The 24,650-nt window shown below is 43.2% G+C and overlaps 1 protein-coding gene across 8 annotated transcripts in view; it reads left to right on the top strand.

The window, feature by feature from the left end:
• Window positions 1–392: 392 nt before the first annotated feature.
• The window catches only part of ADD1 (adducin 1), a 96,601-nt gene continuing 72,343 nt past the window's right edge, over window positions 393–24,650 (top strand). For all 8 annotated transcript variants that reach the window (XM_008993693.5, XM_008993697.5, XM_008993692.5 and 5 more), the window contains exon 1: window positions 393–566. The gene's annotated coding sequence lies outside the window, so the exon portion shown is untranslated. The remainder of the gene's footprint in view (window positions 567–24,650) is intronic.

The raw sequence follows: 24,650 nt of genomic DNA, 5'->3' as shown, positions 1-24,650 counted from the left end.
CAGAGTCCCAGGGCTCCGACAGCCCGTCCCGCCGAGGACTGGCCCACGATAGACAGCAGGTCAACAACAATGAAACCGTGTCCAGCGGATCTGGCTGGGGCTCGCCGCAGCCGATCCGGCCGTCGTCAGCTACGAGGCCAGTGAAGCCATGACCTAGCGCCCGAAGCTGCCGGCCAGGGGACCCTCTGCATCGGAGCCCGGACGTCCGCAGGCCCCCGTGGGGTCGCCCTGAGGCGGGTTCCGCGAGTCCGCTCGCCCGGCGCGCAGATGCCCCGCCCCTCCTGGGCTCAGCCAATCGCAGAGTACATTGCTCGGTAGCGCTGCGCAGCTTGACCTATGGGGCGGCGCGTTGTTTGGCTGAAGCGCCGCAGGCCGCACCCAGCTCGGGAGGTGGGGGCAAGCGGAGGGGCTGAGGGGCGGAGAGGCCGGGCTGGCCGCGGCTGCGGGCCTGGGAGTGCGCGGTGGGCGGGGGCCGAACCGGAGCCGGAGCCGGAGCCGGAGCCGACGGGCGGTGGCTGTACTGGGACCCCGGAATCCCGCGCGCTGCCCCACGATTCGCTTCTGAGGTGAGGCCCGCGAGCTGGGGTGGCAGAGGCCCGGTACGGGCTGAGGCGGCAGCGGGGGTGCGGGGAACTGGGCCGCGGTTGTGGCGGGCGGGGGCCGCGGGGCCTGCGGAGGCCATGGCAGCGCGGGGGGCGGGGAGGCCGCTGCGGCGCGCCGAGGGCGTCTTGGAGGGGTCCCTGCTGGGCCGTCGGCTTGGGCCGAGCCTGGGAGCGAGGGCGCCGCAGACCTGTCTCCGCGCAAGAGGCCCGGACCGCTCGGTCCCCGCCCGCCGATGGGCTGCAGGGGTCGGGGCGGCGGGGGAGGACCCGGGGCGGACGCTGGTGAGCATCGTGCTGGTGAGACCGGGTCCGCGGTCCGGAGCGCCGGCTGCTCCCAGGTCTGCGTACGGACGCGCCTGGGTTCTGCCTGCCGGCTCTTGTATTGAAAAACGACGGCTTCTGCCGAAAGAGAAAGGCCACGGCTGCCGACGGGTGCCCGAGACTAGTCCTGGAACTTACGGCGATGGGGATGTTGGTCCCCTTTGCCCTCCCTCTCTCTTGTTTTTTCTTCATCTTTTATTTCCGTTTTTTTCGGAGATGTCAAAGGGCCTTTCCCTATTATGATGACTTTTACCTGGTCATTTGCATTCACTTTATCCATACCCACCTTGCAAAACAGGTGTTGGTTCACCTGAAACTTGTTGGTGTGAGCGTGATTTGTGCCTAGAATGACGAAAAGCACTTGTCATGTCTCCGAAGACCAAAAAGCATAGCTGATAGCTGTATGCATTACTGGCGAGTTATAGCAAGATTGAGTGTGTGTGACAAATGGACTGAGATCTCAGTCGGGATAGGAAATAGAATGCTGATAGGGCAACTGTGTCTCTTCTGCAAAATGTATGAGTAGAAATATATTTTCTCCAGTGAAAACAAGACTGGAGTGGATGAGTAGGAGTTCGACAGGCACCAGCGAGCGGAGGGCATTTCAGGCAGAGGGTATGAATTATATGAAAGTGGGTTTGTAAACTTTGGAGTCTTGAATGGACAAGGGCCAGTGATGATTGCAATTTTTTTTTGTTTTGTTTTGTTTTTGAAACGGAGTCTCCCAGGCTGGAGTGCCGTGGTGCCACCTCGGCTCACTGCAACCTCCGCCTCCTGGGTTCAAGCGATTCTCGTGCCTTATCCTCTGAAGTAGATGGGATTACAGGCATGTGCCACCACATCCAGCTAATTTTTGTATTTTTAGTAGAGGCGGGGTTTCGCCATGTTGGCCAGGATGCTCTCCATCCCTGTCCTCGTGATCTGCCCTCCTCAGCCTCCCAAAGTGCTGGGATTACAGGCGTGAGCCACCGAGACCGGCCTTGTATTTTTAGTAGAGATGGGGTGTCACTGTCTTGGCCACGCTGGTCTTGAACTCCTGACATTGTGATCCATTTACTTCGGCCTCCCAGAGTGCTGGGATTACAGGCATGAGCCACCGATTACGTTATGCTCCTTTGATTTTGATTGTGGGGAAAACTAGAATACTAAAGTTGTCTTTTAAGGAAGTGGATGATTTAGGCCGTCAAAACTGCTTTTCAGAGTTTCGATGTGGTTTACAATGGTATGGACAGCTGGTATGATTTGTTAGTTTACTACTTGTGATGTCTTTAGGCTTAAAGTTTCGGAGACTCACTGAGTGATGTGAGTCTAAACTCTAGCCAGCCTCCGAATTATTAGATAGGTTCCCTTCGAAAATAATACTTTACACAAGCTGATCGTTTTTCTTAATTTTTTAATGTTATCTGATATACTGGGAAGGTTTTGTTTGGTGTTCCGTTTTATGTTACTGATTTTATCATAAAAATGTTTCTTTATGTGATTATTAGTTTTTTTCTTATAGTCTTTGTATTGAATAAGAAAAGTAAATACTGAAATGCTTTGAAAGATAATAAAATATTTATTACATGCAACTTAGATTGACTGCCCTTCCCTTCTTTCCTTCCATGTTTACCTCTTCACATATACACATATGTAGAGAGAATAGTATAGATCCGTTTTCTCATCCAGTTTTAACAATCTTTCTTCATCATATCTTCACAGTCCTAGATATCATTTAACCGTTAAATATTTCAATATGTATATCTTAAAGACTTTTAAAAAAAGTAAACATTGCTTATGCCCATTACTAGAGATAGTTGAAAAAAAAAAGGTAAACATGAGTACCACTATTACAGAAAATGAAGATGAATAATGCCTTAATACTTTCAAATATCTAGCCAGTATTAAAATTTTCAGAATTGTCTCAACTTTTTTTTGAGACGGAGTTCCGCTCCCATCACCCAGGCTGGAATGCAATGGGGCGATCTCGGCTCACTGCAACCTCCACCTCCTGGGTTCAGGCAATTCTCCTGCCTCAGCCTCCTGAGTAGCTGGGATTACAGGCGCGCACCACCATGCCCAGCTAATGTTTTGTATTTTTAGTAGAGACGGGGTTTCACCATGTTGACCAGGTTGGTCTTGATCTCGACCTCGTGATCCACCCGCCTCAGCCTCCCAAAGTGCTGGGATTACAGGCTTGAGCCACCGCGCCCGGCCTTCTCAACTTTTTTTTAACAGTTTGAATCTGGATCCACATGCTATCCATACAGTGTGACTAGATTTAATTGATAGGTTCCTCCTCCATATTTAGTTTTCTTTTGTAACTTACTTGTTGATGAAACCAGGTAGTTTGTCATGTGGAGTTTTGCACAATCTTGATTTTACTGTGACACAGATTCAGCCTTATTTTTGGCAGGAATACTTTGTAGGTAAGTAGGCAGAAATGATTAGTAGTCTTTGTTTGAAGACCTTGATTCTCAATGCCTACCGTCATTTCAGTAGGCATTAAAAATGTTGATATTTTAATTCTAAACTTCATTTAGTAAACAGAATATTTCTATAAACATAATTGTTCATGCCTCCACTGTTGGTTATCTTGAAGTACTGTATACCTCTTACAGAAAAGGGAGGATAAATGCTTAATTCCTCTCCATTATTTACTAGGTTTTGAATAATGAATTGGTTCCCTAACATTCTTCAAAATTAGCCAGTGAGGCTGGGCTTGGTAGCGTGGGCCTGTAATCTTAGCTACTCTTGAGCTGAGATGGTATGAACTTGTGAGGCTGGGAGGTCAAGATTGCAGTAAGCCATGATCACTTCACTGTACCACTCTGTCTCTTTAAAAAAAAAAAAAAAGCAAGACTAGGATTCTACTCAACCTTCTCAATTTCATATACCTGTATCTATTTTTTCTTCTGAGCCTTTCTTCTTGATTCTACTTACTTACTGTTTCAACTCACACCATACACATTTCAGTTTCAGAACAAGATGAACATGTGAACCCCGAAAATTTGAGACAGGTCTTAGTTAATTTAGAAAGTTTATTTTGCCAAGATTGAGGATGTGTGCCTATGACATAGCCTCTGGAAGTCCCGATGTGTGCCTATGACATAGCCTCTGGAAGTCCTGGCTGGGGCACAGCTTGGTTTTATACATTTTAAGGAAACCTGAGTCATCAATCGATCTTTTCGAGAAGTCCATTGGTTTAGTCCAGAAAGGCAGGGATAACTTGAAGCAGGGAGGGGACTTTCAGGTCACAGGTAGGTGAGAGACAAATGGTTGCATTCTTTTGAGTTTCTGTTAAGCCTTTCCAAAGGAGGCAACCAGAATATGCATCTATCTCAGTGAGCAGAGGGGTGACTTTGAATAGAATGGGAGGCGAGGCCAGGCGTGGTGGTCCACGCCTGTAATCCCAGTACTTTGGGATGCTGAGGTGAGTGGATCACCTGAGATCAGGAGTTTGAGAACAGCATAGCCAACATGGTGAAATCTCATCTCTTCTAAAAATACAAAAATTAGCTGAGTGTGGTGGCAAGTGCCTGAAATCCCAGCTACTTGGGAGGCTGAGGCAGAATTGCTTGAACCTGGGAGGCAGAGGTTACAGTGAGCCAAGTACTCTGTCTCAAAAAAACAAAAACAAACAAAAAAAAAAGAATGGGAGGCAGAGGCAGATTTGCCCTGAGCAGGTTCCAGCTTGAATTTTCCCTTTAGCTTAGTGACTTTTGGAGGCCCAGTGTATTTTCTTTTCACATTTACTCCCTTTTCTTTTTTTTTTTTTTTTTTTTTTTGAGACGGAGTTTCGCTGTTGTTACCCAGATTGGAGTGCAATGGCACGATCTTGGCTCACCGCAACCTCCACCTTTTGGGTTCAAGCAATTCTCCTGCCTCAGCCTCCTGAGCAGCTGGGACTACAGGTGCACACCACCATGCCCAGCTAATTTTTGTATTTTTAGTAGAGACGCGGTTTCACCTCGTCAACCAGGATGGTCTCGATCTCTTGACCTTGTGATCCACCCGCCTCGGCCTCCCAAAATGCTGGGATTATAGGCGTGAGCCTACTCCCTTTTCTTTTAAAAAATTTTTGGAAAAAGCATTTTAGGAGAAAATAAATCTGATACCAGGTTTTATCTGATCTCATGGCGAGGACACCTTATTCCTAGACAGGTTAGGTCCCAAAAGCTAATTTTTTAGCAGGTTGTGAAGTCTCACGTCCTATGAAGAGAAAATAGCAGGACGAAGGGAGAACAACAACAAACAAAAGACCAATTCTGGAAAAATCAATACAGGCCACATTACTCTGAACTGTATACATTAGTAGGCAGGTATGAAAGTGTGTTATGTATGTAAATAGGTTGCTGTTATTTTATTCTAAAATTGTCTGGCTTTAGTTCAAAGGGCTTTAAGAAAGCACAACTTAGTTTTCAGCGACTCCAAATTAGGAAAAATGGAAAAAAATCAAGGAAAAGAATTGAAAACATTATTTTGAAGTCTTGTAGTCAAGCAAAATTAGAATTTGGTCCAAAATTTTTTGTTTTGTTTCATTTTGTTCTTTTTTTTTTTTTTGAGACAGAGTCTTGTTCTGTCACCCAGGCTGGAGTATAGTGGTATGCTCTCGGCTCACTGCAATCTGCTTCCTGGGTTCAAGTCATTCTTGTGCCTCAGCATCCTGAGTAGCTGGGACTACAGGTACATGCCACTGCACCTGGCTAAGTTTTGTGTTTTTAGTAGAGATGGGGTTTTGCTGTGTTGGCCAGGCTGATCTCGAAGGTCTGATCTCAAGTGATCCACCCCCACTCAGCCTCCCAAAGTGCTGGGGTTACAGGTGTGAGCCACCATTCCTGGTCCCAAAATGTAGAAAATAATAAAAATTGAAAAAAACGTTAGGCAAGGCTAGAATCTAATAGCAGGTTTACTATAGTTTTGAAACAATTTTCTCTCTCCAGTTTCTCATTTTTACTAAAGACAAATCATGGTAGGACCAGTTTGCTTTATTATATTTGGCCTATTATTTGTGTACAGTGCAGCAAGAATAACTGTTTTTTTTACATAGGCTTTAAAACTGGCTTTGACGGAACTTTGTTCCATAGGAGGAATATCAGATAAGACTTTTTTAAAGCCAAGCCCAGCCATAGATTTGTGCCACGTAATACCTATGAGTTGGGTGAATTTCCTCTTCTCTTGAGCTTTCTAGATAAACCTGGGGCTCCTGGGGCTATCAGAAAGTGACATTCTTTACTTACCACAGGTCAGAGACCCTATACAGGGACTGCATCTACAAAATATGAGGCCAGTTTTCCCAAGGGCTTTTTTGTCTCCATAAGTCAATTTTGATTCCTTAAAGGAAAACACACTATTCCAGTCAAAGCTTTGGCAAAATAACCAGTATCTTCAATTTTTCCTGTTACAAATGAAAACAGGTTTTTTTTTTTTTTTTTGAGACAATTTTGCTCTTGTCGGCCAGACTGGAGTGCAGTGACGTGATCTCAGCTCACTGCAACCTCAGCCTCCCAGGTTCAAGTGATTCTCCTGTCTCAGCCTTCCGAATAACAGATTACAGGTTCATGCCATCATGCCTGGCTAATTTTTGTATTTTTAGTAGAGAAAGGGTTTCACTGTGTTGGCCAGGCCAGTCTCTTAACTCCTGAACTCCAGTGATCCGTTTGCCTTGGCCTCCCAAAGTGCTGGGATTACAGGCATGAGCCACCGCTCTCAGCCACAATCTATACTGTTTTAATCTCGACCTTAAAATATAGCTTCCATAAGCCTTTTATAACCTTTGTAACCTTTATTAAGGAGTTGGTTAATGCTTCAAGGAAACCTTGTTAATCTACCACAGGGACCCACATGCTGGTCTTGCATCATTGTGCCTTTGATTTATGATTAATTTTTTTTTTTTTTGAGACGGAGTTTCACTCTTGTTACCCAGGCTGGAGTGCAATGGCGCGATCTTGGCTCACCGCAACCTCTGCCTCCTGGGTTCAGGCAATTCTTCTGCCTCAGCCTCCCGAGTAGCTGGGATTACAGGCACGCGCCACCATGCCCAGCTCATTTTTTGTATTTTTAGTAGAGACGGGGTTTAACCATGTTGACCGAGATGGTCTCGATCTCTTGACCTCGTGATCCACCCGCCTCGGCCTCCCAAAGTGCTGGGATTACAGGCGTGAGCCACTGCGCCTGGCCCTGATTTATAATTAATGTATAGAGAAACTGATTTATTTTATCTTTCAAAATTGGCCCTTAACAGTTTTATACACCTACCTCTTCAAAGCTAGTTCCTGGGCCTTGAGGATTTAAATAGCTTTAGTTTAATGCCCTGTGTCTCAGAAATGCAGTTTATTTTGATTAAAGCCAGAAGATGAGGTTTTAATTGCTGTCAGTGGTTAAGATTTAGCATGGTGTCCCTTTTAGACCCAGGAGTCAGAGCCCTGTAACTCAATGTTACAAGGACTTTAAAAGCGAGATACTTAGATGTAATAAACTTAATTTAAACATTTTTAAAATCTCAGTTTTTTTCCTAAAAAAAAAAAAAGCCAAAACTTAATAATATTATGACAACTTGAATATATGTTTTTTTTTGGCCGGGTGCGGTGGCTCATGCCTATAATCCCAGCACTTTGGGAGGCCGAGGCTGGTGGATCACGAGGTCAAGAGATCGAGACCATCCTGGTCAACGAGGTGAAACCCTGTCTCTACTAAAAATACAAAAATTAGCTGGGCATGGTGGCATGTGCCTGTAGTCCCAGCTACTCGGGAGGCTGAGGCCGGAGAATTGCTTGAACCCAGAAGGCGGAGGTTGTGGTGAGCCAGGATCGTGCCATTGCACTCCAGTCTGGGTAACAACAGTGAAACCCCGTCTCAAAAAAAAAAAAAAAGTTTTTTCCATGTAAATCCTTTTATTGTGACTTACACTGCCCATTCATAACATGCTTGGACTTTCTGGTTTGTTTTGAGCAAACAAACTAGAACAACCTGTCATTTTATTTTAGAACTAAATTTACTGTATAAGATTTTATATAAAATCATTTCTCTTTAAGCTTTCTTACCACACACACACAAAATATGTTTATTTAGACAGAGTCTTACTTTGTCACTCAGGCTAGAGTGTAGTAACATGATCTTGGCCTACTGCAATCTCTGCCTCCTGGGTTGAAGTGATTCTCCAGCGTCCGCCTCCCAGGTAGCTGAGACTGCAGGCACATACCACTACACCTGGCTAATTTTTTTGTGTTTTTAGTAAAGATAGGTTTTCACCATGTTGCCCAAGCTGGTCTTGAATTCCTGACCTTAGGTGCAGGAGATCTACCCGCCTCAGCCTCCCAGTGAGTTTGGATTACAGTTGTGAGCCACTGTGCCCAGCCTAAATAAGCTTTAAATTAGACAAAACTTGTTCACTGTTTTTGAAAAGGGCACACTTTTTTCTTTTTTTTTAATCAAGAATGTTTTCCTACAATAAATATGTATTAGAAAATACCGCAGTAATGAAATCTCTTTTTTTTTTTTGAGACAGAGTCTTGCTCTGTTGCTCAGGCTGGAGTGCTGTGATGTGATCTCAGCTCACTACAACCTCTGCCTTCCAGGGTCAAGTGATTCTCTTACTTCAGCCTCCTGAGTAATTGGGATTATAGTGCCTGCCTGCATGCTTGGCTAATTTTTGTATTTTTCTAGAGATAGGGTTTCACCATGTTGGCCAGAAGGACTTTAAAAGAACTCCTGACCTCAAGTGATCCAGCCTGGGCAACATAGTGGGACCCCATCCCTGTGATATAGGAGTTAAAAAGAAACACTTAGGCAGCTAGGGTAAGGAAGTTCTCAGTAAGGTTTCCCTTTTAACATAAAGCAGCCCCCAAATCATTTCTTTTCAAACAAAAAGCAGCCTGTAATATTGAGCTGCAGACATAGAAAGGCAAGCTAGAAGCTTGCATGGGTGAATGCCAGCAGCTGTGCCAACAGGAAAGGAGCTACCTGGGGACCAAACACATTCAGAATGGTGGCTTCCTCTTCCCTTTTCTTTGTAAACCACATGTACAATAAGTAGCAAGCAACATGGTGCTGGCCAAAGATGTCATTTGCATGATAGAAGATTACGGTGGGGTGGCCAGCTTCCTTGCATGCTGTGTAAACGTCACGTGTGGTCCAACCGATCTTTGGGCCATATGTAAATCAGACACCACCTCCTCAAGCCAGTCTATAAAATCGGGTGCACTTCACTGTGCCCACTTGGGTGCCCATCTCTCTGTGGAGAGAGGAACCTTTTTTTCTCTTTCTTTTGCTTATTAAATCTGTGCTCCTAAACCTACTTCCTTTTTTTTTTTTTTTTTGGCAGAGTCTTGCTCTGTCACTCAGGCTGGAGTGCAGTGGAAAAGTCTTGGCTCACTGCAGTCTTCACCTCCCAGGTTCAAGCAATTCTTCTGCCTCAGCCTCCCAAGTAGTTGGGATTACAGGTACCCGCCACCATGCCTGGCTAATTTTTTCATTTTTAGTAGGACTAAAAATACAACAGGTTTCTTCAACCTGTTGGCCAGGCTGGTCTCAAACTTCTTATCTCAGGTGATCTGCCCACTTCGGCCTCCCAAAGTGGTGAGATTATAGGTGTGAGCTACTGCACCTGGCCTAAACCCACTTCTTGTGTGTCTGTGTACTCGATTTGCTTGTGGTGATACAATGAATCTTGGGTGTTTACCCCTGACACCACAGCCTAATTTTGGGGCTTGTCCAGGATTCCAAAGTACCTTCATTGGAAAGGTAAGTGCAGGAGTGGATCCCAACTCTGTCCTTTCATTTCAAGGCTCTTGGCCTCCATTTTAGAAACAAAATCAAACCAAATACTCAGTCTCCTTCAGCCATTTAAAAATGATTAGTGTGGCTGCCAGCCTTACCAGACTTGGGAGAGGCTTGCTGGATAAAACATGGAGAATCCCCCAGTACCCATGGGTTGCTGGCCATGTTCCCATTTTTGAACCAGTTTCCTTTCATGAAGGACATAGCCATCTATGTGGGGCTGGAGGAGGTCCTGGCACAACTGAAGATTTCTGACGGGGGCTATACCATCTTGTTATCCAAAGGCTTCCGGATTGACCTTAGCCTCTGACTGCCTGATCGGACATCGGCAATAGGACCTCCAGCTTTTCCTACTGTAATTTCCTTCTTTTCTGTCTGAGACTGCCATATCTCCTCTTCTCTCTCTGTATACAATGCTGTGGGATTTTTTCAATTCAAGGAAGTAATCCTGATAGGCAAGATTAGGAAATGCCGTAGTAACTAGGGATATATCTCAGGTGAATGCTGTTTTAGTGATTTTCTGTGAAGAGAGGATCACCCCTTGCATGCCTCTAGTGAGTGTCCCTCTGTGCTCTGTCCTTGGTCTGCAGAGCATGTGGCATGCCAGAGTGTCTCTTTGTCCTTGGTCTGGAGAGCACATGGCCTTTCAGGGTCTCTCTTTGTCTTTGGTCTGGAGATCACATGGTATTTCTAGGCCAACAGTGCCACCTAATGGAATAGAAATCCTTTCCGTGAAGTATATTATTGGCCCTTTGCCAAAATACTCTAGCTTCCCAATTCTCTTTTTGTACCCCTCTACCAGGCTTTATGGTGCTACCAGGTGTCTACCAGGCTCTATGGTGCTTCTGTAAATGGAAAAACTCTGCCTTCAATAATGAGGAGGAAAATGTCCTCTGAAACCAAATTTCAGTCTTGATATTGTCTCATCAGCAGTAAAACTGCCCTTTGGGCCCTACGTTTTTTTCTAAGGCATCTATTCTGCCTTCAGTTAAAATGGTACTTAAATTGTAACTAGATTTTAAGTCCCAATGTTCATCAGAACCTTTCTCTAAGGATAAATCCTTTAGCGTGGGCCAAAATCACAGGATATACAGTTCACTTTAGCACATTCCCTCCATTAAGGAGGGAAGTGCAACAGTAGACCAAACACAACTATTACTTAGTTTTTCCCAAGATCCATCTTTCTGGGAGCCACATAGACCACATAAGTCTGGGAAGTGAAAGGGAAATCACAAGCAGAGGACTAGAGTTTCATGGGTAAATGTGACTAATCGCAATTGCTTAGGCTAGTCTCAAACTCTAGGCTGAAGTGATCTGCCCACCTTGGCCTCCTAAAGTGCTAGGATTACAGACATGAGCAACTGTACCTGGCCTTCTTTATGTTATGAGAGAGTTTTGGTGTGTAATAACTAGATAGGAAATATACTTTAAGGGATGGCTTATAGTAGTTATGGAGGAATACTTGACTTTTTGCACAGTTGAATCAGGGAAGCATGCCCTTGGTCACCTGGAAGATAATGGAAGCATCCCTATCCCCACTGAGAGATGAGACTCCCATGGGGTACAGGCTGATTACAAAATAGGCTGATTGGCTTTGGCTTGCCTTGCAATGAAATGCATGGTGGAAGCACTAGTATTTCCCTCCTTTTGGGGATAGAGGATTCAGTATAAAATGGCACCTTTAATTTTGGGGATCTGTCTTTGCCTTCAGCTGTGCCTGCTTACTGGGCCCTAGAAATGCATACTTTCCTGACTCCATTCCTCCAAAGGCTCCTCCCTGGAGCCAGTAATTCAATTTAAAAAAGTATGGCAAATGAAAAATCTTACAAGTGGTAAATCTTCTGTGTATGTGTTATATGTAATGTCTATAAAAAGAGCTGAAACTGATTGGTTTAAAGAAAAGTCCTTAAATATTTTTTGAAGGAAAGATAAACTGTAATGCCTTTAGTTCACGTGACTTTAAGAAAAATAGTCATGGCCGGGCACGGTGGCTCACATATGTATTCCCAGCACTTTTGGAGGTCGAGGTGGGTAGATCACCTGAGTTTAGGAGTTTGAGACCAACCTAGCCACATGACCTGGATTTTTAGCATCTGTACTAAAAATAAGCTGTGCATGATACTGTGTGCCTATAATCCCAGCTACTTGGGAGGCTCAGGCAGGAAAATTGCTTGAAACCAGGAGGCAGAGGTTGCAGTGAGCCAAGATCACGCCACTGCATTTCAGCCTGGGCTACAGGCTGAGACTCTGTCTCAAAAAAAAAAAAAGAAAAAAGAAAAAAAAAGAAAAAGAAAAAGAAAGAAAAGGAAAAAGAGAAAAAGAAAAAGAGAAAGAGAAATAGCAAGAGTCTTATGGAATGAATTATTGGTAAAATACAAGTGTCATCAAAATGCAAATAGGTGGTCTTAATCATATAAGCCAGATACGAGGTTTGCTAAATATTTCAAGGTTGTAAACTGCCTGCTTTACAATTTGGTAAGTCCTGGGGAACATATGAAATTAACCACACCCCTAACTATGTTGGAAAATGTCAGAATTTATCTGTGCCTAACATATAATCAAAACAACCTACTAGTTTCACATTAAAGTTAAAAATAACCAAAAGTTACCATTATAACATGTAACTTAAAATCCTAAAAATAGATACACATGCAAGGTGTGTAAAAACAGTAAGATGTGTTCTTAGTAAAAGAATGTAAAAAGGCATGGAAATGTAAATTTTATCTAGGGATTAAGGATTGTCTTAAATTAGTTAAGATGAAGCTGAAGTTTTAAGCAAGTTGTGGAAAGATTTAAAAAATCTTGCAAAAATTCCTGTGTGTAAACACTGACTAAATTTAAAGGGGTATTATGTGGTCTTTTCATAAGTTGAGCATTGAAATAAAAGCACAGACTAATCTGCCTGTTAGCAAAAGGGTCATGAAAGGTTTTAAAATTTTTACCTTGTGATCAAATTGGTTAAGATTAGATGGAATTGTCTGTGAGGTTTCTTTAAAAAATTGGGATTAACATTAATAAACTAATGCAAGGGTAAAATTTGGCTTTAAACAAGATTTTCTTTTTTTTTTTCTTTGCAACAGATTTTTACTCTTGTTGCCCAGGCTTGAGTGCAATGTCGTGATCCCGGCTCACTTCAACCTCCACCTCCTGGGTTCAAGCGATTCTTTTCCCTCAGCCTCCCACTAGGCCTAGCTAATTTTTTGTATTTTTAGTAGAGGTGGGTTTCTCCATGTTGGTTAGGCTGGTCTCAAACTCCCAATCTCAGGTGATCTGCCTGCCTCAGCCTCCCAAAGTGCTGGGATTATAGGCGTGAGCCACTGTGCCTGGCCTAAACAGGATTTTCATGCAGTAGTACAGGCTAATGAAAAGTTTTTGCCTTTTAAAAATTTTGAGGCATCATTTTGGCAAAATAAATAATTTCTGGTAATCTGGAATTCTGTTTCATAACATCAAGGGTTTTAAATCTCTAACATATTTAACAGGCTTTCCAAAATAAAATCTCAGTTTCAAAATAGTCTTTCCCAACACCTAACTTTTCAGAGACTCCAGAAGGGCCCCTGGAGTGTTCAGAAATAAAAAGTAAACAGGATTATTTAGCATGTTTAGCTACATACAATTGTCAAAATGATGTTTAATCTTTTTCAGTGAATAAATGTATTTCAGTGAATAATGTTAGTATATATTCCAAAATTGTGCAGAATATCTGAAATTTTAATGTCTCTGTATATGCTGTCAATCATAATTATGGTTGAATTTATTGTAAACCACAGAAATGACTAAATCTCTCTGTCAGCCATGTTTTTAACGGTAACTACACTGGAAGTTTTGTCATTCACAGACAATTGTCTTGCTTTTTTCATTTTCAAAGGATGGTTTAAAATCAAGCTATAGGACTTTAACGGGTGTTCTTAAATGCAGGTTTCTAATAGCGTTGAAGATTGTAACATTGGAATAGAGAAAAAACATCCAGGACTCACAAAGAGCTGAAATAAATGTTCATGTATATCAAACAGGAGTTAACTGCGTGAACTAAACTAATAGAAGTCTGAAGTAATCATTTTTTAAACTTTTTGCTTGAAACATTGTTAATCATTGTTTTGTTCTTCAAAGGAAACCTTTCTTTTAAGCTATCCACAGCTTTTAACAATTAGTAGGGTATATTTCTGTGAACAAAATTTGAAGTATATTTGTTTCTCACTGCCTGGTTCCTCTAGAATTTGGAATCTGTCAGTATTCTTAACTTCTGGAATACAGTTTTGCATCAGTGCAATACGAATGCATTTTCTTTTGCAAGAGGACACAATTGGAGCAACTGGTTGTTTTATTAGGGCTTTGGTTAGAAGGCTGTATTCCTTTTAGGGATTGAAGCTTGTCTTGCAGAGACAGTAAAAGCCCCTTGGGGAAAGTGGCCTCGTACCCTTGCCTATGCAGCCCCTCTACAGGGTTCCTGACCTGGTCAGTAAAGAATGTCTCTTTCTGGCTGGGTGCGGTGGCTCATGCCTGTAATCCCAGCACTTTGGGGGCCAAGGCGGGTGGATCATGAGGTCAAGAGATCCAGACCATCCTGGTCAACATGGTGAAAACCCGTCTCTACTAAAAATACAAAAAAATTAGCTGGGCATGGTGGCGCGTGCCTGTAATCCCAGCAACTCAGGAGGCTGAGACAGGAGAATCGCCTGAACCCCGGAGGCGGAGGTCACGGTGAGCTGAGATCACGCCATTGCACTCCAGCCTGGATAACAAGAGCGAAACTCCGTCTCAAAAAAAAAAAAAAAAAAAAAAGTCACTTTCTAACAGCTCCAGGAGCTCCAAGTTTATCTTGGGACCTTAAGAGGAAAGGGTCACCCAACTCACAGCAACATGTGGTGGAGGCAAACCAGCATTACAGCCCATCAGAATGGTTGACAGCAATCAAACTCCAAATGGTGCTGCAGAGAGAACCATGCATGGACACATCTTTCTTCTAGAATCCTTAATTTTTTTTGAGACGGATTTTCACTCTTGTTGCCCAGGCTGGAGTGCAGTGGTGCATTCTCGGCTCACTGCAGCCTCCACCTCCCGGGTTCATATGTTAATGCTGTATTGCAGACATCCATTTTGTCCATTTTACCTCAAAATGCATTCTGAATTAGTCCTTCTCTTTCATCGCCTCCTCAGAAAATAGAGCAAGGCAAAATGAAACACAAATTAGAAAATGTCCATAATTTATATAATCCCAAAGCAAACATTCTTAATATTTTTTGGATATGCCATAAATACTTTTATATATTTTTGCTGGGGATACGTTTCAAGACTCCCCACCCAGTGGAATCCAGAAGTCATGGGTTCTGTCAAACCCTGTATGCCATATATTTTTTCCTGTATGTATGTATCCGTGATAAAGTTTATAAATTAGGCACAGTAAGAAATTGACAGTAACAAAATAGAACAATTATAGTAAAAGTTATGTGAGTATGGTCTCTGTCTGTCTCTCTCAGAATACCTCTTTGTATGTAATATTTTCAGATTATAGTTGTCTGTAGGTAGCTGAAACCTTGATAAGTAAACCATGTGTGTGAAAAGGGGTGGGAGGGACTACTGTACATATGTTTATTAGTTAGAATTTAGTTTTTTATCCTGTTCTTCACTTTGTGAAAGTATTTAATATTGAATGTGAAATCTTATACATGAAGCATAATTTGGGGAGATCAGAGTTAAGGTTTACATGGTTAATAGAGTGAGGAGTGGGAGGGAGGGAAGACCTATTATGAAGTAAGCATGGGCAGTTACATTAGCTAAGAGTAGCCTGGTTTAGACATCTCAGTTCTCATTTTATTGGACAGGGAAAGGACTCTGGTTGTAGAACTCCCTGCCATGTGGGATTGAGCAGTGAAAACCTGCAGATACTGGATGCAGTGGAGCATTCAGTATTTTTTTTGGCGGGGGGGTGTGGAAGAGAACAATTTTCTTTTTCTTTTTTTTTTTTAATAAAAAGATGGGGTTTCTCCACGATGGGCAGGCTGGTCTTGAACTCCTGATCTCAGGTGATCCACCCACCTCGGCCTCCCAAAGTGCTAGGATTACAGGCGTGAGCCACCATGCCCAGCCGGAAGAGAACAGTTTTAACTTGGGCCATCTTCAGTTATTTTTTAGTGTTGCCATTTCTCAGAATGAGAATACTAAAAGCGTATTAAAATGTATTTTAAAAATTGAGATATAATTTATATACAGTAAAATATAATTTAAAGTATTTAAATTTTAAATCATATTTCCAAATGAATTAGAGATTCTTTATCAACGTATGCCTTTTCTACAATGCTCCCAAGCCCTCAGCTTTTTTTTTTTTTCACTCTCACCCAGGCGGGAGTGCAGTGGTGCAATCACAGATCACTGCAGCCTTGACCTCCTGCTGGGCTCAAGCAATCCTTCCATCTCAGCCTCCAGAGTAGCTGGGACTTCAGACATGAGCCACCAAGCCTGGCTGATTTTTGTATTTTTTTGTAGAGACAGGGTTTCGTCATGTTGCTCAGGCTGGTCTTGCACTCCTAGGCTCAAGCCATCTGCCCATCTCGGCCTCCCAAAGTGCTGAGTTTACAGGCATGAGCCACCATGCCCTGCCATTTTTTTTCCTCTAAATTCTCCTCTCTAGTTATGTTAGCAACAGGACTTTAATTTTTTTGTGTTTTTAGATGGTGAATGTCAACATCTTCTTTTTCTTGTATACACTGAATTCTTAAGACTCCTTGAGAATCAAAACTCACTAAGGCAAAGAAGGCCAGTTACCTGTGCATCCTGTATATAGTTCTGTTTTTATTGTCCTCATGCTTTTTAGGTTAATTTGGCATGTGGAAGGGTTGTCTTTTTAAAATTCCCTATTAGGTTTTAAAATCCAAATCTTAGATTTGGTTAGTTAACAGATTAAATATGCTAATAATATCTTCATTTGTGAGCCACCATGCCTGTTAGTTTGGTTATGTCGACTAGCCATGTGGGTCCTTAAAATAGTTAGGAATCTTAACATAGCATAATATTAAACTTTAACAGAGTTGTTTAATTGTTAATGCTTATTCTGGCCTTTCTATACTGAGGATTCTTGATTTAAAGGAATGAAGGGAAGCAAGTTTAATACGGTTTGCCTTTTGAGCTTAATTTTTCTAGAAGTACCTAATTTTAAACAGTTGTTATAAGTCATGTGCAACATTGTTTTGGATAACTGTTAGCTTAAATGTGTTGAGTATATATTTTATTTATTTATTTTGGAGGCAGATTCTTGCTCCGTCACCCAGGCTAGAATACAGTAATATGATCATAGTTCACTGTGGGCTTGAACTCTTGGGCTTAAGCAAGTCTCCCACCTCAGACTCCGAAGTAGCTAGGACTATACAGGTGCATGCCAATAGGCTTGGCTATTTGTTTATTTTTGAGATGGGGTCTTGCTCTGTTGTTCAGGCTGGTCTTGAATTCCTTTTGCCTCAGCATCCAAAAATGCTAGGATAACAGGCATGAGCCGCTGCATCTGACCTGTTTCCAGGTTTTTACTTTTATAAACGGTGCTCCAATTAATATTACATCTCTATATTGGGCACTTAATGAGGTACATCTATAAATACATTCTCAGAAGTGAAATTGCTACGTCAAAGAATAATTGCACTTTTCATTTGCGTAGACATTTCCAAATTACCCTCCTAGCTCCAATTAATATTCGTACATTTCCATCTTTGGGCACCTGTGAAGTATATCTATAGATACATTCTTGAAGTGAAATTGCGATGTCAAAGAATACTTGCACTTTTACTTTCTGTAGATATTTCCAAATTACCCTCCTAAGAAGTTCCAGTGTTTTGGGATTTTTTTTTTTTTTGAGCCAGAGTCTTGCCTTGTGGCCCAGGCTGGAGTGCAGTGGCGTGATCTTGGCTCACTGCAACCTCTGCCTCCCAGGTTCAAGCAGTTTTCCTGCCTCAGCCTCAAGTAGCTGGGACCACAGGCGAATGCCACCATGCATGGCTAATTTTTGTATTTTTTATGGAGATGGGGTTTCACCACATTGGCCAGGCTGGTCCTGAACTCCTGACCGTGTGATCTACCTGACCCGGCCTCCTAAAGTGCTGGGATTACAGGCGTGACCCACCGCCCCTGGCCAGAAGTTATGCCAGTTTATATTCCTACCAACTGTATTTTCTCCACATAATGAAGTATGGACATTAAAGTGACAATAGTACCTTTCTTACACAGTTATTGTGAGGACTAAATGAAGTAAATGCAAAATGGTACTGACTAAGCTGTCAGCAAGCGACTTGTATCATTAGTATAATTATTTTTTCTGAACTTTATTACCAGAAATATTATAAGCCTAGACAGTGCTTCTTGAGGTTGGGAAAGAGGATTCATACAGTTGCAATATATGCCCCCAAAATACTGTTATGTGTATTAGAACAAATGAGCTCTGTATCCAGGCCTTGGGGCCAGGGAGTCTGGCATCTAGGGCTGATGTTAGGGGACATCTCCACTTTTGCTGGAAAGGGCACCCCTCAGGAATGGGCACTGTAGATGTAACTGAATGTGTGCCTCAGCAGCTTGGAGTATCAGCTTTGGCTGTTTCCATGGGGAGGAGAAGGTCATCATTTAGCAGGGACTTTTAGAATAGCCCATCCCAAACATTTCTCTCCTCTTATTCTGAAAGGCTTAATTTAAATTTGCCTTGTGGCTTAATTTACAGAATAAGATTGAGGGAGTTCTTACTAAAAAATGCTTTCCCTCATCAGCACACTGTTGCCTGAAATTTGTTTCCAAGGAGACAGACTAGTCATGACACCACATAACCATAGGCAGTGTGGTGTCATGGAAGGATCACTGGCTCTTCACTGTGGGTTTACTATGGTTCGCTGTGGGTAGTGGAGTGGGTGAAAAAGCCACTTAGCTGCCCCCAGCCTCCGTTTTCTCCATCGGAAAATTAAGTAGTCACATAATACACAAAGGAGAGAATGTTGTGAAAACACTTTGAGGATGCAAATGCCTAGTGAAAACATGGATTCACAGAGAAGCTTGTGTGTGAATGTTCAGAGCAGCATTATGTTTAATAAACAAAACGTGGGAGCACCTGAAATGCCCATCAGCTGATGAGCGGGTCAGCAGATGTGATCTGTTCATGTGATGTGACAGTGGAAAGTGTTGAAGCACTGATACCTGCCACAACACGATGAACTCCAAAAACATGCTAAGGGAAAGAAGCCAGACACAAGAGACCACATGCTCTATGATCTTACTTACATGAAATGTGTCCAGTAGGCAAATCTTTTGTTTGTTTTGTTTTGCTTTTTGTGAGACTGAATCTCACTCTGTCGCCCTGGTTGGGGTGCAATGCCATTATCTCGGCTCACTGCAACCTCCACCTCCCCAGTTGAAGCAATTCTCCTGCCTCAGCCTCCTGAGCAGCTAGGAACAGGCATGCACCACCATGCCTAGCTAATTTTTGTATTTTTAGTAGAGATGGGGTTTCACCATGTTGGCCAGGCTGGTCTTGAACTTCTGACATCAAGTTAACTATCTGCCTCGGCCTCCCAAAGTGCTGGGATTGCAGGCATGAGCCACTGTACCTGACCCCCAGTAGGCAAACCTATACAGGCAGAAAGTAGATGAGTTGACTGGGGCTCAGGCTGGGTATAGGAGTGGGAATGAGGAATGACTGTTAAGGTGTATGGGGTTTCTTTTCGGGTGTTGAAAATGTTATAAAGTGAGATTGTGATGATTGGTTACACAACTCTGAATACTTTAAAAACCGCTGAACTCCACTTTGTTTTGCTCTATTGTTCAGGTTGGAGCTCAGTGGTATAATCATAGCTAACTAACCTGGAACTCCTGGGCTCAACTAATCCTCCCACCTCAGCCTCCAGAAAGCTAGGACTACTGGTGTGCACCACCACACCTGGCTAATTTTTAAAAATTTTGCTACTCAGTATGTAGCCCTGGATCAAAATGGTGAAATTCTCTAAACTAATTTTTCTATAGAAATAGTAGTAACAGTCATGTCTAACTGGAAGTGCGAGGCTGTGGTAAGGCTGTTCAATATAGTGAAACTCCATAGTGAAACTTTTGAAAGATTATGATATGTAAGGATGCTGTCAGGATGCTTTCTTTCCTTCTTTTCCAGAACATAGAGGATGAAGGAGCAGGCTTTAAGAGAGAGGCACAGGCGATGCAATAGAGAGCCCTGTTCACTAACTAGCTCACGCTCGCGCTGTCTCTCTCAGTGCTGTCTCTCGCACGCGCTCTCTCTCTCTCTCTCTCTCTGCCCCCCTGCCTCTCCCTCTCTCCCTCCCCCTCCCTGTCTCCCTCTCCCTCTCTTTCTTTCCCTCTCTCCTTCTCTCTCTCCCTCTCCCTCCCCCTCCCTCTCTCCCTCCCCCTCTCCCTCTGTCCCTCTCCCCCTCCCTCCCCTTCTCCCCCTCTCCCTCTCCCCCTCTCCCTCTTTCCCTTCCCCCTCCTTCTCCCTCTCCCTCTCCCCCCTTCCCTTTCCCCCTCTCCCCCTCTCTCCCTCTCTCTCTCTCTCTCTCTCCTTCTCTCCCTCTCTCTCCTTCTCTCCCTCTCTCTCCTTCTCTCTTTCCCTCTCCCTCTCCCTCCCTCCCTCCCTCTCAAAATAAAGCCTGTGTAGAGGCATTTTTTGTGATACAGCTGTATTTATTTGTAGTTTAGTAGCGACTTTGTGGTTAAGCCATGCTAAGATTTTCTTAAAAGGCCAGCCTTGCTGCCAGGTGACACCATTAATCAAGTTATTGTTGCATGGTGCTTCAGGCAGTAAAGAGGATTAGGAATGGTCTTTAGTCTCATAGAATGAACTCCCTTTTGGTCTGAGTGTCCACTTCAGTAGGAAGGGATGTGATGTTAATTGACCAATCTTTAGGTGAAATAGATGACCCCACCATTCAGATAACTCCTTTTTTTTTTGTTCTTTTCATTCTTACTTATTTATTTTTGAGAGAGAGTCTCACTCGTCCTCCCGGGCCGTAGTACAGTGGTGCGATCTTGGCTCACTGCAACCTCCACCTCCCAGGTTCAAGTGATTCTTGTGTCCCAGCTTCCTGAGTAGCTGGAACTACAGGTGCACACCACCACACCTGACTGATTTTTGTATTTTTTTGTAGAGATGGGGTTTTTCAGATACTCCATCTCAGTTTATTTCTGAGCATCGTCTCCAGGGACTGAAGCACACAGCATACAGTGAGCAATGTCACTGACCTAGGGTGTCTACAGCCTTCAGTGTCTTCTATTTTCTGTACTTGGTGTTTGATTGTTTTGTAAAGGAGAACATACTTTTTTCTTTTTTTTTTTGAGACAGAGTCTTGCTGTGTTGCCCAGGCTGAAGTGCAGTTGCGCGATCTTGGCTCAGTACAGCCTTGACCTCCTGGGCTCAAGCAGTCCTCCCACCCAGTTCTCAAGTAGCTGGGTCTATAGACGCTCCACCACGCCCAGTTAATTAAAATTTTTTTTTTCTAGAGACAAGACCTTGCTGTGTTGCCCAGGCAGGCCTGAAGGTGCTTTTAAACTCAGATGAGTAGGACATTTGTAGCTGTGGAAACAGCTGTAATCTAACCATCAGAGTTGGTTTTTTTATTTTTTTGAGACGGAGTTTCGCTCTTGTTACCCAGGCTGGAGTGCAATGGCGCGATCTTGGCTCACCGCAACCTCTGCCTCCTGGGTTCAGGCAATTCTCCTGCCTCAGCCTCCTGAGTAGCTGGGATTACAGGCACGCGCCACCATGCCCAGCTAATTTTTTGTATTTTGAGTAGAGACGGGGTTTCACCATGTTGACCAGGATAGTCTCGATCCCATGACCTCGTGATCCACCCGCCTCGGCCTCCCAAAGTGCTGGGATTACAGGCTTGAGCCACCGCGCCCGGCCAGAGTTGTTTTAAGGATAGAAATGACACACAGTGTTTAAAGAATAATGTACAGGTTGCTAGATTAGGGTTTACTCTGTTATTTTTGTAACTTTTTAAAAGTTGGTTACTTACCTTTTTTTTTTTTTGAGACAGTTTCTCACTGTGTTGTCCAGGCTGGAGTGCAGTGGCACTATCTTGGCTCACTGCAACCTCTGCCTTCCGAGTTCGAGCAATTCTCCCACCTCAGCCTCCCCAGTACCTGGGATTATAGATGCAGGCCACCACTCCCCGCTAATTTTTGCATTTTTAGTAGAGACAGGGTTTTACTCTGTCAAATACCTGACCTCAGGTGAGCTGCCCACCTCAGCCTCCTTAAGTGCTGGGATTACAGATATGAGCCACTGGCATCTTTTTAAAAATATAAATGTTGGCCGGGCGCAGTGGCTCACGCCTGTAATCCCAGCACATTGGGAGGCGGAGGCGGGTGGATCACGAGGTCAAGAGATAGAGACCATCCTGGTCAACATGGTGAAACCCCGTTTCTACTAAAAATACAAAAATTAGCTGGGCATGGTGGTATGTGCCTGTAGTCCCAGCTACTCGGGAGGCTGAGGCAGGAGAATTGCTTGAACCCAGAAGGCAGAGGTTGCGGTGAGCCGAGATCGTGCCATTGCACTCCAGTCTGGGTAACAACCGTGAAACTCCATCTATAAAAAATAAATAAATAAAAATATAAGTGTTTAAGGCTATGTATCTCTCTAGAAGTATCTCTTTAGTGAAGCCAGTAGTCTCCAATTGTAATATTTTTATTACTAAGTAATGTGTGTTTAAATTTTCATTATAATTTCTTCTTTGGTCCATAAATTATTTAAAAATGCACCTTTAAATTTCTAAATATATGGTTTTTGGAAACTGTCCTGTTGTTAAGGGTTTTTTTGTTTTTTTTTTTTGATACGGGGTTTCACTCTTTGCCCAGGCTGGAGTGCAATGGTGTAATTTCAGCTCACTGCAACCTCTGCCTCCTGAGTTCAAGTGATTCTCCTACCTTAGCCTCCCGAGTAGCTGGGATTACAGTCACCCGCCACCCCGCCTGGCTAATTTTTGTATTTTTAGTAGAGACGAGGTTTTACCACGTTGGCCAGGCTGATCTCAAACTCCTGACCTCAGGTAATCCACCCGCCTGGGCCTCCCAAAGTGCTGGGATTACAGGCTTTGTAAACAGCCGCGCCTGGCTGTTACTATGTTTTCATTGCGTTGCACCCCAGAGAAATGGCTTGTGTGCTGCTGATTCCTTGGAATTTGTTGGGATTTTCTTTATTGTCAGATATGATGTGCATATTTATAAACAGTCCTTGTATTTTGAAGAATATGGGCTGGGTATGTTGGCTGACGCCTGCCTGTAATCCCAGGACTTTGGGAGGCCGAGGCCGGTGGATCACCTGAGGTCAGGAGTTTGAGACCAGCCTGGCCAACATGGTGAAACCACATCTCTACAAAAAATACAAAAAACTTAGCCGGTGTGGTGGCACATGCCTGTAATACTAGCTACTCGAGAGGCTGAGGCAGGAGCATTGCTTGAACCCAGGAGACGGAAGCTGCAGTCAGCCAAGATCATGCCACTGCATTCCAACCTGGGTGACAGTGAGGTCCTATCTAAAGAAAGAAAGAGCGGGGAGAGAGAGAGAAGGAAGAGGAGGAGGAGGAGGAAGAATGGGAAATTTTAATTTATATGAGAAAGCAGGGAGGTGCAAGGTTCTCTGTATCTTTAATGATCTAATCTGTTCCTTGCATTGCTCATATTTCCTATTTACCATTACTGATTTGAGCAATGTGGTAGATTATTATGGTAATACCATTGCGGTAGATTTGTCAGTTTCTCTGTGAGTTCTAGCAATTTTTGGTTCACGTATGTTGATGGTATTTTATTAGGTGTATATAACCTTATACTTTTCATCTTCCTATTGAATTGTACTTAGGTTTATGGCCTTTTCCATTCTGAATAAATGCTTTTTATTTTCTTGGTCTTCATTGTCTGATATTTATATAGTTACTCCAGCTTTGTTTTGGTTGGTGTTTGCCTGGTGTATTTATTTTTATCCATTTATTTTCAGACTGTCTGTGTTCTATTTTATGGGTGTATTGTTTTTGTGGCTCCTGTAACAAGTTACATGTACCTGGTGCTCTAAAATAACAGAGATTATTCTCTCATAGTTCTGGAGTCCTGTTTTCAAATGCCAGAAGTTTGAAGACAGTATCACCGGACCAAAATCAAGGTGTCAGTAGGGCTGTGCGTTCTTCCTCTGGAGGTTGTATGCGAGAACCTGTTCCTCGCCTCTTCCAGCTTCTCATACCTGCCACATTCCTTGGCTGTGGCTGCATGCCTCCAATCTTTGTGACCCAGGTCAGATCGCTTTCTTGGTTTCTGTGTGGTTAAATCTCCCCCACCTTGCTTTTATAAGGATACTGGTGATTGCATTCAGGGCGTGCTCAGGTAATCCAGGATAATCTCATGATCCCAAAATACTTAATTATATCTGTAGTCTTTGCCTTATAAAGTAATATTTACAGGGTTCGGGGAATATTAGGACCTGTTAACTTTGGGAACCATTACTCAGCTTACTAAAAGAGTATCTCAGTTATCTATAATTTCTATCTTTTAACTGGCATAATTTAGTACATTTACATTATGATTCTGATAAATTTGTACTTTATCATCTTGGATTTTGGGTTCCGTCTTTTTTTCTCCCCATGCTTGCTTTTTTATTATTTATTTATTTTTGAGACGGAGTTTCACTCTTGTTACCCAGGCTGGGGTGCAATGGCGCAATCTCGGCTCACCGCAACCTCCGCCTCCTGGGTTCAGGCAATTCTCCTGCCTCAGGCTCCTGAGTAGCTGGGATTACAGGCACGTGCCACCATGCCCCATGCTTGCTTTTTTAAACTGGGAGTTGTTTTTCTTTATATTTCTCTTAATATTCTCTTAGTGATTGCCCTTGAAATTTTGCCGAGCATATTTAATGAAGTCTAAAACTGATATTCTATCCCCCTCCTAGATAAAACAAAGACATGAAAATTCTTTAATTCCAGTTACTCAGCTCACAAGTTACATGCTGCTGTT

This window comes from Callithrix jacchus, chromosome 3 (assembly GCF_049354715.1).
Source record: "Callithrix jacchus isolate 240 chromosome 3, calJac240_pri, whole genome shotgun sequence".
Lineage (NCBI taxonomy): Eukaryota > Metazoa > Chordata > Mammalia > Primates > Cebidae > Callithrix > Callithrix jacchus.
The sequence above is the reverse complement of the archived record's forward strand: the minus strand, read 5'-3'. Positions and strand labels throughout refer to the sequence as shown.